This window comes from Neovison vison, chromosome 13 (genome assembly GCF_020171115.1).
Source record: "Neovison vison isolate M4711 chromosome 13, ASM_NN_V1, whole genome shotgun sequence".
Taxonomy (NCBI): Eukaryota; Metazoa; Chordata; class Mammalia; order Carnivora; family Mustelidae; genus Neogale; species Neogale vison.
This window is the reverse complement of record NC_058103.1, coordinates 28,371,160-28,385,598: the sequence shown is the minus strand read 5'-3', so window position 1 is coordinate 28,385,598 and position 14,439 is coordinate 28,371,160. Positions and strand designations below refer to the sequence as shown.

The 14,439-nt window shown below is 43.4% G+C and overlaps 1 protein-coding gene and 1 pseudogene across 1 annotated transcript in view; both read left to right on the top strand.

Moving 5' to 3' along the window:
• FOXN3 (forkhead box N3) overlaps positions 1 to 14,439 on the top strand; it is a 393,039-nt gene that overhangs the window by 60,087 nt on the left and 318,513 nt on the right. The gene's annotated exons all lie outside the window — the stretch shown is intronic.
• LOC122894449 lies at positions 9,879 to 10,286 on the top strand (annotated as a pseudogene).

Genomic DNA, 14,439 nt, shown 5'->3' with positions numbered 1-14,439 from the left:
AAGAGTATTTTCCTTTTACTTTTTGGGCGCTGGAGAACTGACTTGAGTTGATTCCTTACAACTGCAAAAAGTGACTTTATTTGCATGATTCTGATGAACCAAACCGTTATGTCTGTACTTTTCCCTTGATCTGCCAATCTTTATTTCTGAGATTTGAGTAACCCTTGAAAAGTTGTGAGCAGCAAACCTATCCTAGACAGTCATTTTCCTTGACTTCCCAGTGAGTGGTAGAGCTTGCTAGAAAGGAGCCTTGGGGCCTGCTGCCCAGAGATTAATCCCCTGGAAAATCAGAGAGAGCTATTCAGGGCCGCGGATCCTAATTCGGTATTGAACATTTTGTTAAATGACTCAAGTTCGGCCTTCCCGCTTTATTAGAAATTACAAGTTGTGTATTTGGGGATTACACTTCCAGAGTTTTGATTTCTTTCTTATTCTTTTCTCACTTGCAAATTGTTTAGGCAATTTAACTCGATTAACCCACAAGGACTCCTTTACAGTTCTTCCTTAGCAAATTGTCCCCTCTGTGTAAAATGGGGCACTGTGTGGCCTCTTTGCTGTGAGGGCCACATGGAACCCCCCGGACCAGGCACGGTCGTCTTTTGGAAATTTTCAGATGAAGAGGCCGTCTGTGAATGTGTGCCAAGTGGGGTGTTTGAGAGAGCCCCTTCATGTTGACTTACTGTCTGTCGCCTTCAGTTAGGAGAATTCACTACAGCCCACGTCGAGACGCCCTCCAGGCTCCCGTAAAGAGCTTGTTTTATTGTGTACATAGACAGCTTGGCATTAAAGGCTAACTTCCACTGAGGGCTGTGTTTACTTTCCTATTGTGAACTAAAGTCACTTGTTTGTGTGAATGGGGTTCAGCTTCTCTATCCGTTATACATACCTGTGAGTCAGACACGATCTGCATGGTTGTGACATATGTGTGAACTGTGTGCCTGTATTTGGTGGTAGGGACTGGAGTTCGGCTAATATTTTTCCAGAACGTTTCCAGCAGTCCTTACAGCCTACTTAAGCAAACAAATAGTGATATCCGTCACGGAACAACTAGATACACAGTTCTGAGTGCTTTTTCAGATGCTCTTTACAATGATTGGCCCAAGGCCTATCCTAACATCGTGTTCTATAGAAGCAACTCTCAGTTCTTTGAAGAAGAAAGATAAATCTCAGGGCAACAGATTTCCTTCTGTTTTCCTTCAAGTGCTTGGCTCTAATTCAGTAATTAGTTATACAGAGATCATCAAATCATGAAAATGATGGCATTTAGGAGTATTACCTTTTTTTAAGTGGGGATTACGAGACTCTCAGAATCTCTAGGCTCCCGGCTTTTTGGGGTCTTGTGTAAGAACTTTTGCCATAGTATGAGATTAAAACAAAAACAAATAAACCAAACAGCTCCAGCAAGAGAAGGTTTTGATGTCTGAGACTGAGTCATAGGTGAGGCCCTAAAAATAGCGTATAGCTGTCTTGCAGAAAGGAAAGAAAGAATACTGGAGGTGGCAGTAGGCAGATTCTTGTTCTGTGAGCACGTCACAAGAGTTTACTATATGCTCAATGCCATGCTGGCTGGGAACACAGTCTGTAGGGATAAAGTGGTTGACCAGATAGAAATGACCCACCATAAGGAATAAACTTGAGTCTAGGTGCACTGGAGAGCTATGTGGGGGAAGCAGTGGATACAAGGGTGCCCCTCATGCCTCTGTGGAAGCTGATGGTACACTTTGGATTCCCACTTGAATGGGACATTGGTGACATTGGAGAGAGCTGGGGGCACCCATTTTTGTCAGGGGTGAGAAGGGTTGCAGAGGCACTGTGGTGTCGGTAGGAAGGGCAGGTCGGACCCGGGACGGGTTTGAGGGAGGGAAGAAGCATCAGATCCTATTTCTGCTTCTGTGACTTTAACTGGAATCCCACAAAACTGATCTGAATAGCACAGAAAACTAAAAATAGAGGAGATGAACCCCTGAAAGTTAGACTTACAGCCCTTGGAGCCCTTAGCACAGCGGGGTGCCTCATGGAAAGGATGTTTTCCCCTACCTCACCATCCTGTCATTTGCTGTTTTTAAAAAAATGGGCTGTTTTGCCTTGTGCTGTGGTAAAAATATTGCTTTAATTCTTGGTAAGTAAATGGAGTCTTAAAGCTTAAACCTCTGCCCCGGGCAAGGAACCAGAGGATGTCATTGTGCATAACTTCAAAGGCTGATAAGATGTTTAAGGTCGCCACTCTCTGAAAGAGTTCCTTTCTTTTAAGGCCAGCCAGAAACATCCGTGTGCTCCAGGTCCCACCGTGATTCTGACAAGAAGTAGAAGACCGTTTTCTTCACTGCGTGTCTGTTGAGATTCTCGCTTGCATTCCTCTACCCCACAGAATGTATTTTCTTTCTCTATGCCCTACAATGATCGCACTGTGCTTGGGATGATGGATGTCCAGTAAACATGATATTAAAAGCAGCACCTTTTCCATCTGGAGGAGTCAAAGGAACAGTGGTCTGCGTTGTACCATTTCCATGTTTCCGTGTTGGTATGAAGCAGTCACCCAAGGACTTGGGGGCTCTCGATGTCAGGGGGATTAGGACCGGTGTGATCTATAAGCTGGTGAAGAATTAAGCAAGCCACTTTCTCACTGTCTCTAGTCATCCGCCATTTAAAGCCAGTTGCCGACAGGTTAGATGGGTTTAGCTCCGTGTCTACCGTTTGTCAAGGACATTTCCCTCTCTTTTTTCTCATTTTATCCCTGGTCCAGGCAGAATATGCTGATTTCTCTCTCTCAGCAGCAGACAGTTTGGCACAGCAGATGCCCACAACCTGTGAAAGCAGGGGTGGAAGATTTTCAGTAAATTGTCCAGGAAATAAGGAAATACTGACTCTGCTGCTGGAAACGTTTGCCATTCACTGCGCATTCTCTCGTGCAGAGTATCTTGCAGCCATAATACGTTTTTTCCCCCTACAGTCTGACTTTGCAAACGGAGGCCTGCCTGCACAGTCAAGTTTAGGAGGATAAGGCCTCGGAATAGAAGGGATGGGGTCCTGGAAATGATTCATTCATTTCATTTCCTCATTCATTTCATCCACCCCCCCCGGGGGCTGGATGGCGGAACACGGATGCCTTGATGGCCAAAGGTGGTGGTCATTCTTCTGCGTCCCTGTAGCACAGCCCTTGGAGCTCCTCGGTGCTTCTCAGTGCCTGTGGGTTGCTTCATGCAGCTGTGATTTAGGTTTCTGGTGGCTGCGTGTAGTTCCCCAACTTCTTGGCCCTGAGGGTGGAGACAGAATTCTCTAGTCCTGCCTGATGTAGCCCTTGTGCGTTACTTGGTCGAGGGGCATCACGCTGTTGTCGCCTTCCATAGAAGGAGCTTCAGCCAGCCTGCCAGAAAAAAATGTGACGTAAACGAGGACTTGGGAACCTCACAGTTTGAAGCTCCCATTTTCGCATTCCAGACTGATGCCCTCAGGCAGACTGGAGATAGCTTAATACAAGCATATTTGTAACACTCCCGTTCCAACCAGATCAAAGGGCAGAGAGCCCGCCTGGCTTGCAGCCTCCAAGATGAACACTGGACTCTGGAACGGAGTGTGTGTGACTTGGCCATGCCTTGAATCCGGGAAGAAATACCAATTCTGTTATGGATATTTGAGCCATCAGATGGAGACTTTGAAGTCTCTTTGCCTATAATAAATTGGACTCGATGTCTTCCTCGCCCTGCCCCCACCTTGGACTCGTTGAAGATTGGGGGTTTCTTCTAAAGTGGTGCTTCTAGTTGGGGCTGTAGGGGAAAAAGATGAGGTGAGTGCACATGAGCCTGGGTAGGTGCTGGAGTGCCGGTAGCCGGGGTGGGCTCCGCTCGGAGCCCAGATCTCCAGGGATGTTCCAGATGCTGCCATGACTAGGGTGATGCGAGGAACTGAAGGTAGCGTTCGCTCCTCACACAGAATATGGAAATGTCGTCAGCTTTTTTTTTTTTTTTTAAAGATTTATTTAATTTATTTGACAGAGATCACTAGTAGGCAGACAGGCAGGCAGAGAGAGGGAGGAAGCGGGCTTCCTGCTGAGCAGAGAGCCGGATGCGGGACTCTATCCCAAGACCCTGAGATCATGACCTGAGCCGAAGGCAGAGGCTTAACCCACTGAGCCACCCAGGTGCCCCAATGTCATCAGCTTTTTTCAGACTCTTAGATTCCATGAACTAGTAACATCTCAAAAGAAAATTTCTATTTTTTTTTTTTTTTGGTAAAGAAAGACTTTAAAATACACCATTCTTTATCACTATAATTTCATCAAACAACCGACCTTTGAACCAACCAAAAAAAAAAAAAAAAAGAATCAGTGAGAATTTGATTTGGGGACAAAATCTTTCTTTAAATATTATGCATTTAGCATGATTTAAAAAAAAATCCTAATACATTGTTACGATTTTCTTCATTTTGCCTCTGGCCAGTGCAGACTTTCTCACTAACCACTACTGGTCTGTGAACAGATATTTGGAAACTGAGTTAGGTATTTGAAAATTGTGTCAGATTACGTAGATTACTTAATATATAGATATATATACATATGTACTTATGTAGATATAACCTAAAAGAAAAATCATAATTATTATGGTAATAACATGTTTACATTATTGGGCTTTTAATTATAGAGTATTTTTACATATATTATCCCATATGATCAGTTAGTGTATGCCCTTAAAACATTAATTAGTCTTAATAGCCTGAGCTAAATAGAATTAATACTAGAAGGGAAATCTAGTGTTTAAATTGCTAGTGTCCTAGAGTCAAATATGAATAATTTTAAAAATTATCTACTGCTTTGATTTTTCTGTATCTCTTTTAGCCTGCTATATTAGCAAGAGTAAATAAGCAGCTAATACTATGATGGTGTGAACACATCTTTATAACTGTATGTTTAGCCTACCTGATACAGGCATGTATTTATGTTATTTGCTTATTTGTTTGTTTTAAAGACTTTATTTATTTATTTGTTAGAGAGAGAGTGAGAGAGCACAAGCAGGGCAGAGAGGCAGAAGGAAAAGGGAGAAGCAGGCTCCCTACTGAGAGGGAGCCCAACATGGGGCTCAACCCCAGGACCCTGGGATCACAACCTGAGCCAAATGCAGATGCTTAACTCACTGAGCCACCTTTATGATTTTCTTTTTTTTAAAGATTCTTTTATTTATTTACTTCACAGAGGGAGACACAGCGAGAGAGGGAACACAAGCAGGGGGAGTGGGAGAGAGAGAAGCAGGCTCCCTGCCTAGCAGGGACCCCTATGTAGGGCTCTATCCCAGGACCCTGGGAACATAACCCCAGCTGAAGGCAGACGCTTAACCACTGAGCCGCCCAGGTGCCCCTATGATGTTTTCTTCTAATAAAAAATCAGAACATATATTCTGGGAAACAGAAATATACATGTGGGGAATAATAAAATGGTCTAAAATACAGTGTGAGAAAATCTGAGGGATGCATGGGGAGGCATTAAGGGGGAAGTGAGAGGAGGAGGAGGGAGGAAGAGAAGGCAGGCGAGTGAAAGAGAATTTTTATTCAGAATAGGGGTGTTTCTAGTCTCAAATGTGTGTTTATTTTTTATTTTTTAAAAAGATTTTAAGAGACAGTGTGTGCACATCGGGGTGGGGTGACGCGCCCCAACAGGACTCGATTGCAGGACTCTGAGATCATGACCTGAGCTGAAACCAAGAGTCAGATGCTTAGACTGAGCCCCCCAGGTGCCCCTCAAACTTGTATTTAATAACAAATATATATTTTGACTTCTACTCAGGTGTCTGTCTGAGAACATCTGAATCTAGGTGTTTCTGATTTTTAATGTTCTCTTTGAACAAGATAATACAGCATTTTCCCTTTGCCAGCTTGTCCTTCTTGCTCTCCTAGGATTACAGGCTCCCTCGGGTTCCCTAAAGGAGGATGCTAGCTTTAGCGTGTTTAGGTGTTTCTCTGAAGCAAAACCTAGTGCAAGTCCTGTAGCCTAGTTGTTAAGCCGGCAGTCTTTCTTTTGAAGACCCTCTACCGAGCTAGCACTTCAATTAGGCATTAATTAATCAGTCAGCCAAAGGCTTCAGACAACAGATCCTTCCACAAACATCTACTGGGCACTTTCTCCATGACAGCTTTGGTGTCAGGCAGGGGAGACACTAACAGAGCTCAGGATAAAATAGCATCTGCCTTTGGAGAGCTCATAGTCTACTGGGGAGAAAGACTAGGATACAACAAATAATTAGTTACAAATAGTGATTAATTCTGAATAGGAAACAAATGGGATGCTATTATTGATAAACTTGAAAGAAGCGATGTTGCAAACTAATCAGATCAAGAGAAAATTCAGCAACAACTGACAAAGATTTTGTGGTATATGGATATGATGTATTTATAACACAAAACATTATTTTAAGAAAGGAAACCATTAGGGGAAAACATCGTTAACTCTTAATTTTCTCATGGCGTCTATTTATTGAGTAATTCCTATGCAAAGATGCAATTTGCTAGATGACTTACAGGGAGCAAAAGGCGCTCCAGTTGGAAGGGTAGATCCAGCTGGTCAACTTAACCAATCCAGTGGATGCAGCATGACCCAGCACTAGTGCTTTGACCAGATATTCCAGCGTATCCATAAACTAAAAAAAAATTTTTTTTAAATCTTTTTAAAGATTTACATGTCATTTTGCTCTCTCAGTAAAAAACAAAGTGGGTTAAAGCTTCTGCCTTCGGCTCAGGTCGTGATCCCAGGATGCTGGGATCGAGCCCTCAATTGGGCTCTCTGCTTAGCGGTGGGGACTGCTTCCCCCTGCACTCTGCCTGCCTCTCTGCCTACTGGTGATCTCTGTCTGTCGTATAAATAAAAATCTTAAAAACAAAACAAACAAACAAACAAACAAAAAAGAAACCCCAAATCATCTAACATTTCATGAACATCTATTCTGAATCAGTCCCCGAGCTTGCACGCAAAGAACATACACCCGATGAGAGAGTGGGTAATTATACGCGAAGGTTGAATATAAAGTAGGAAGGGTTTGGTACAGGGGCAAAGCTGCAGGCAACAGAGGGAGAGCTTGGTTGGGGAGGGGGAGGCTGGCAAAAGATTTCTGGGATGGCATTTGCCACCACACCTTAGAGAGTGGGCAAGCATCAGACTTGTAGAGAGTGGCCGTGCCATGCACCTGTTCAGCTACCTTTATAAGCTCTTGGGAATACCCATTAAGCCTCCTTTTCATATTAAAACTAGCAACTCTTTGTTTCCGGAGGGCATATGTCTTGTTAGGGAGCAATAATAATATATCAGTTTCCATCAAGTTGCGTTTTATCATCATAATGGTTACGGAGGATGCTGCTTTTAGCTCCTGCAGTGCATTTTAATGTGTTGCAAGAAACATGGAAACTGACTAAAGGCGTAATGGATCCATAATGGATGGGGAGCTGACGAGGCCACAAATGGGACACGCCATGGCTGGAGCACGAAAGTGCTTCACTTGAAGTCAGAGGCAGCTTCTGCATTAGAAGGAGCTGATGAGCGCCATCTGGTTTCACCCAACACTCCTAGGTGACGTGTGGGCAGACTCGCTGGTCTGCGTCTTCTGGTTGCTTTTGCCCTCAGAGTCTGTGATGACGGCCCTGGCCCCGCGAACCACCAGAGGCTGGGAACGCGGGAGGAGGAAGCCCTGGGTCAGTGCGCATGCGTGCAGCTTTCTGAAGCGCCTGTTAGCAGTGGAGGTGATCTGTTATGAGTGCTGTAAAGGGTACTTTTCTAAGAGAGAAAGAAAAGTTTGGGATTAAGGGTGAGCATATTTTTGGGGCCAGGCAGGAAGGCCTGCTTTGCACCTGACCTTGGGAAGGGACAGGCATGGCCTTTGAGCTGTCAGTCCTGACCGTTTCTGGAGCCAAGTCAGCTAAGTTGGTGTATCTTGGAGGTGGTTTTCATAACTGAACACAATAAATGCCAAACTAACCTTTTGCAGAACTTCTTTGGTGAGAAGAACCCATTTTTACTTTATGTCCTTACAGTGAACGTGTTCTAAATAAGGCCTGGCCCAATGTCTTACGTTTTTTGGTCACCTTGCAGCCCTGGGGATTGGGGGGCCCTCAGAGCCCTTAGTGAGTCCTTGTTGATCATGGACTAATGTGCTAAGGTATTTGCCAGAGAAAGTATTGCTAGAGAACTGCAGGCAGAAAGAGGCACCTGAATCCTTGAATCCAGAACTCCTCATTATATCAAGGTTCTGCATTTAGAACACTAGTATTTCCCCCAAATACTGTTTGGTGCTATTTTTTTTTCCATTGCATTTGGAAATGGTTGCCTTAAAACAAAATCATCTGTCTACTAGAACTGATCACCCAGTAGAATGAACTTTACCCAATCCTGGTGTTTCTGATAAATTAGTCTTTCACTGGGTGTTGAGATTTTTTTTTTTTTTTTTCGGTCTTTCCCCGATTCTTGAGTTTGGGGGCGAGTGAGTTACAGTACATTTTGATTCGGTTTTAATCCATCAAAATCAAGTTAGTTATAAGTGATGGAAGAGCTCACTTTGTGGAGTCCAGGCTGCCTGGAGACGTCAGCCATATGCCAAAAGCTTGCTTGTTGCCCGGCAACCTTGCCGGAGGAATAGATTTTCTGCCACCGGCTCCCTTTTTAGTCGAGGTGCAATCTATTAGCATTACTGTTCGAGTCCAGAGAACCGGAGCTGGAGTTTAACCGGAAAGAATGGTCAGAGTTTTTGTTCTTGTTTTCGAATAACCAGACATCGTGTTTCTGGCTTCTAAGCACCGCTGCTAATTTCACTGACTTCTAAATAAAGACTTAGAGTTTATTAATATCACTGAATGTGGCTGAAACTGAAGAGGTCAGCCCGCTCGGCCCACAAGGAAGCTCAGTGCTTCATTTCGGTAGAAACTATCACGCAAGGAGGGGTGGGCACTCTGGGCACCCAAGTGGAATGTGGACCGGATAAGACGACTGCGTTGGCCCCCAAACTTTTTTCTCACGAGGTGGTCTGGAGGCTCCCGCTTTCTGAAACTTACTGTCCGCCTGCGGAAGCTGTATTTTCTTCAGGTATTTGCCGTCTTGCTCTGATTGAAAAGTGGCTGTGTATTCCTTCCTTTTATCCTTCAATCAAAGAGTGTCTTTTCTCCTTTTGTAGCTAAATACTTCACCCGCAGGATTGACGGTTTCCATCTACCAGGGGAGTGTGCCTTACTGTCAGCTCTATTGTTTTGCTTACCCTCTTAATGTAATAGCTTTGGGTTGTAGCAAGGGAAGATGATGGCTGAGCCCAGTGTCTGGTGGCTGGAGTTATTTGCCTCTGCTGAAATGCAATTTTAATAATGGACTGTATCAGCTCAATGTGTTTTCTTGCCCCTTTGTAAAAGAAAGGACACTCTCAGAGCATTAACCCATTGGAGGCTGGAAAAATCAAAGTCGCCAGGAACCACTTAATTAAATGACACTTGCATCTCAAATGAGAAAGCTTGCAAACAGGCTGCAGAAATTCTCCGGACAGGAGAGGAAGGGGTTGTTCCTTTTTCAGGGAGTGGGCATTAGCTACCTCATCGATCCCACTCTTTTTAAGAGCCAAATGTAGGAAAGTACAGTTCGTGATTTGCCAGAGAAATGAGTGAACCTGATAAAACCATGACTAACTCAATAAAACAGTCTCGGAATGCATTGCATTATTTGTTCCAGTCATTCTAAACTTTATTCATTATGATAACTCAGGTATTTGGATTTATATTTTCCAAGTAATCTTAGAATATACCCGACACAAGGGACCTTTGAACCTTCAGAAGCATAAACTGAATGCCCAGTTTTACAAAGGGAACCAGGGAGTCTCTTTCCTGGAACTGCCTGTGGAAGTGGCAGCCGTTTCTTACTGGGCATCATGACTGTCTTCAGACCTCTAGTGAAGTCCAAGATCAGTAAAAAGAGGATCAAGAAGTTCATCCGGGACCAGTCAGAGTGATGTGTCAAAAGGAAGCGCAACTGGGGGAAACCCAGAGGCACTGACAATAGGGTACGCAGAGGATTCAAGGACCAGATCTTGACACCCAGTGTTAGTTTCGGGAGCAACAAGGAAACAAAGCACATGCTTCCCAGTGGCTTCTGGAAGTTCCTTGTCCACAACGTCAAGGAGCTTGAGGTGTGGTCGATGTGCAACAAATCTCACCATGGAGAGATTGCTCACGGCGTCTCCTCTAAGAACCCCATAGCCATTGTGGAGAGAGCAGCTCAGCTGGCCATGGGAGTCACCAATCCCAATGCTGGTTTGCACGGGGAGGAGGATGAATAGACAGCTTATGTGCAGGTTGTATGTGTTAATAAAACCTTAAAACTACAAGAAGAAAAAACCCACCCAGAACAAAACAAAGGAAACCAGTGAGGTATAGAAGTTTGCTCTGGGATGCATAGCTTTGTTGAGAATGAAGAACAGGGACCAAAAACCCTGACCAGTGGACTCCTAACAGCAACACCACCCAAACGATGTATTTGTAATCATATGAAGAAGGAAAAACACCTACTTCTCTAGTTCGCATTTCATTACTATATCCAACAAATATCAAGGCACACTGACTGTGTATATGCATGCATTAGGCTAGGTGCTGGGGAAAGACAAGATCTTTACTTTCTCGCAATTACACGTAGAGGTGGGGGAACCCCCTCATTGACACTGAAATAGGTAAGGAAAGTACAGTTTGAGAAAAGTACCTCGCTGAGACCCAAGGGGAACACAGGAATGCTGGTGACAGATAACAAAGTCTCAAGTACTTGAGTTTTCACTGTATCTGTTACCGTACTTAACTCTTTGGGAACCCCTGTATTCTTAACCACTAACAGAAACTAGGTTGGATAAAACTTGAAACCTCTAGAAGTGTTCATTGTCATCATTAACATTCTATCGTAGTGGAGGGATCTGTCTGGCTTAGGTGGTGAGCTTCCCACGACACAGTGGGCGTACAAAATCTACACTGAGGGGCGCGTGGGTGGCTCAGTGGGTTAAAGCCTCTGCCTTTGGCTCAGGTCATGATTCCAGGGTCCTGGGATCGAACCCCGAGTCGGGCTCTCTGCTCAGCGGGAAGCTTGCTTCCTCTCTCTCTGCCTACTTGTGATCTCTGTCAAGTAAATAAATAAAATCTTAAAAAAAAAAACAAAAAAAACTACACTGATAGCCGTCTTAGAGCTCTTCCAATCATAGATACTGTGACTCTGCCACGTCATTCATCCATCCATCCATCCAGTTCCTTCATGTTGCAAATGCTTGTTAGACATTTCCAAACTAGCTGTTGAAAATTTATGCCCAGCAAAAATATTTTCAAGACCCAGGTGGACATACTTCTCCAGAGAACTATGCCATACAAACTTCTTTTAGCAGCTGTCTTGGGACATTTTATCCTAACAAATTTGATTTTTAAAGTCCTAAAGCTCATTCTTTTTCTTCCTAACTGGTTGCATTAGTGTCCCAGGCAACTTTATGTGCAAGATTTTTGTCTTTTTTTGCATGCAGTACTATGAAAGTCCAGTGTGAGGCTTTGCCTTGGGTTTGCGTCTGTATTAAGCGGGTCTCTTAGAGGGCAGTGGTAAAAACTAATTGACTTGGCCAAGGGCGGCATCTGTTTTTAGAGTCTTGATCTTACCACATACCACACGGTTATTTGTTGCTGGCTTTGCCACTCTCTCTGTTTCCTTAGAAACATCCCAGATCCCGAAATCTGCTATAAATTTACTGTGGATGGATTTTGCATTTCCCTCCACTCCCATGCTGCACACACCACTTGGAAGAAATGAAGTGAGAACACAACTAAAAGTGTTTATCCTGCTGTTCTTTGCATTTTCTTTGTTCTCCAGATACATTGTGATATCTGGAGATCAGATTTCATAGACAAGTAGAAACAGCTGGGGGCACTTGTTTTTGTAATTTCATGTTAAATTCATTTCCTTAAAAATCTGTCTTGAGAGGAGTTTTCTTCAGACTGTTCTCCCATTTTGGTGTGTTTCTCTCTCTTTTTTTTTTTTCCCATAGGGTTTATTTTGTTTTTAGCCTAAGAAGACACAGCCATGGTGGACTGTCCCTAATGTGCCTCTCTCTGTCACCCCTTGAGTGTCCCTTGGGATGCTTTCTGAACATGGAAGGTTTGCTCTGTGCTAAGCACTCTGGGGATGATTTAACTCAGTAAATAACTCCACTCACTCCCAGGGGCAAGTAATGCCATTATTCCCATTTGGCTGGAAACAGGCTCAGAAAGTTTAATCCATTTTTAAAAAAGATTTTGTTTATTCATTTGAGGGAAAGAGAGAGAGAGAGAGAGAGAGCACTTGTGAGTAGAGGGAGGGGCCAAGGGGGAGGGAGAGGGAGAGAATCTTAAGTAGACACCTGCCCACTATGGAGCCCAACACAGGGCTTGGTCTCATGACCCTGAGATCATGACCTGAGCTGAAACCAAGAGTTGGATGCTTAACTGACTGAACCACCTAGGCACCTCAAAAGTTTTATCAGTGTTTAAGCCGAAGTCCCACAATGTAGATGGAGAGCAAAACTGAAGTTGTATTTATATAATTTAAAAATCTTTCTCTTGCTGTTGGTCTGAGCTGTAATTCCCCCCTTTATTTCTCCATTCTAGGCACCTGCCTCTTTTTCTTTTAACCTGTGACAGAATTCTTTTTTTTTTTTTTTTTTAAGATTATTTATTTATTTGACAGAGAGATCACAAGTAGGCAGAGGCAGGCAGAGAGAGAAGGAGAATCAGGCTCCCCTCTGAGCAGGGAGCCAGATAAGGGGCTCAATCCCAGGACCCTGGGACCATGACCCAAGCCAAAGGCAGAGGCTTAACCCTCTGAGCCACCCAGGCGCCCTCTGTGACAGAATTCTTAAAATAAAAAGGGGGAAGTGATTTGCGTATTATTTTCATTAGACCAAGTATTTTCTATGTTCGTTTTGCAGAATATTAGCCTGCAAGATGTTTAAGAAGAGTCTTGCATCAAATTAATTTGGTCAAAACTGCACATTACATCCCCTTCTGGGAAATTCTGAATTCAGCTTTGCATATTAAGAAGTCTGAGATGTACTTCAGCAAAAAGTATTTTTATTTTAAAAATTTTAAAATTTTATTGTTATTTAATTTTCCTAAATTTCCATTTGTACCCTCTTCTTTTTTATTTTTCTCCTAATGCCTTTAAAAGCATAATTTGGAAAAGTCTTCAGCAAAAAGACAAATAATGAACTTGGTGCATTCCACTATGCAACTGAAGTTTTTGAAAAAGAAGTGGAAGAAAACAGAATGCTCTCAGGCCCCATAAAGATCACAGCCTTGTGCTTCAACCTGTTCCACTTTAAAACTTATTTTTACGCAGATTCTTCCAAGGCAAGAAATGTGAATTTCCTGCTCTTTATCTCCTACCCTGAGACTTGGGGTGTTTTTTGTTGTTTTTTTTTTTTTTTGCCCAAGACATGACTAGGGTTTTTTTTTGCCATCTGTCCCCCTCTGCACCCACCAATGTGTGGTAAGCTCTTTGAGGAGAGAAGCTGGGCTGTGGCATCTTTATGGTCTGGCAGTGGCTTAGTAACTACACAGAAAGTAGAGAAATGACCTGCATTTGGAATAAAGGAACAAATGCAGTCTGTAGATCTGTTTTTCTGAGTTGACTCTAGCCAAGTGAATAACCCCCCTCTTTGAGTGACAGAGAGAAATTTGAGAAGCTGCAGTAACTCATTTATATCACTAGGGTTCCATTTGGAAAATGATACCTCCTGTTGTCTAATTTAATTAGTAATTGTGTTTTCAGTTCCAATTGAAAGCCTCAGAAGAAAGGATGGTAATAAACTGTTTTTGATATTATTATTATTATCTAATTATATTTACTATTGTGACGGTTTTAGATTAAGACACTTTTCAAGAAGGTGCTTGTCAGTGTTATCTAATTGGTATTTCTCTTGTTTTTCCCCACCTCCTGGGTGTTCTGATGTCCGGTATTAAGAATGAGCCCTCTTTCACAGATCTGTAAATTGATGCACAGTTTTGTTGTTATTGATTGTTCGTTTTTGAACACATGGCCTGAGGTTTTCTGGCAAGTCCATTCTGAATACAGAGTTTGAGCCTCAGGTCTTCTCTGAGATGTCACCTGTGCATTGACAAAGGCAATGTGGACCTGGGGATGATGGCCCAACAGGAAGTTGGAAGATGGGGCAATCTGCTTTGGCTCTGCCATTACTGGTTGGATGGCTTTGGACAGTTCACTCATTTATTCATCAAGCATTTTACAGACCACCTACTAGGTGGTTGGTGCTCGGCTAAGTGCTAGGACGACACAGATGAGTAGGACAGTGCCTTGTTCTTAAGGAACTTCCTGTTTGGCCTGCAGACTCAGACCTAGAAAGTGACGAGCTCAGGAAAATGCTGTGGTGCATTGTGGGAAGTCTGTGCGGGGGTTGGGGGGTGGGGGGGGAGCAG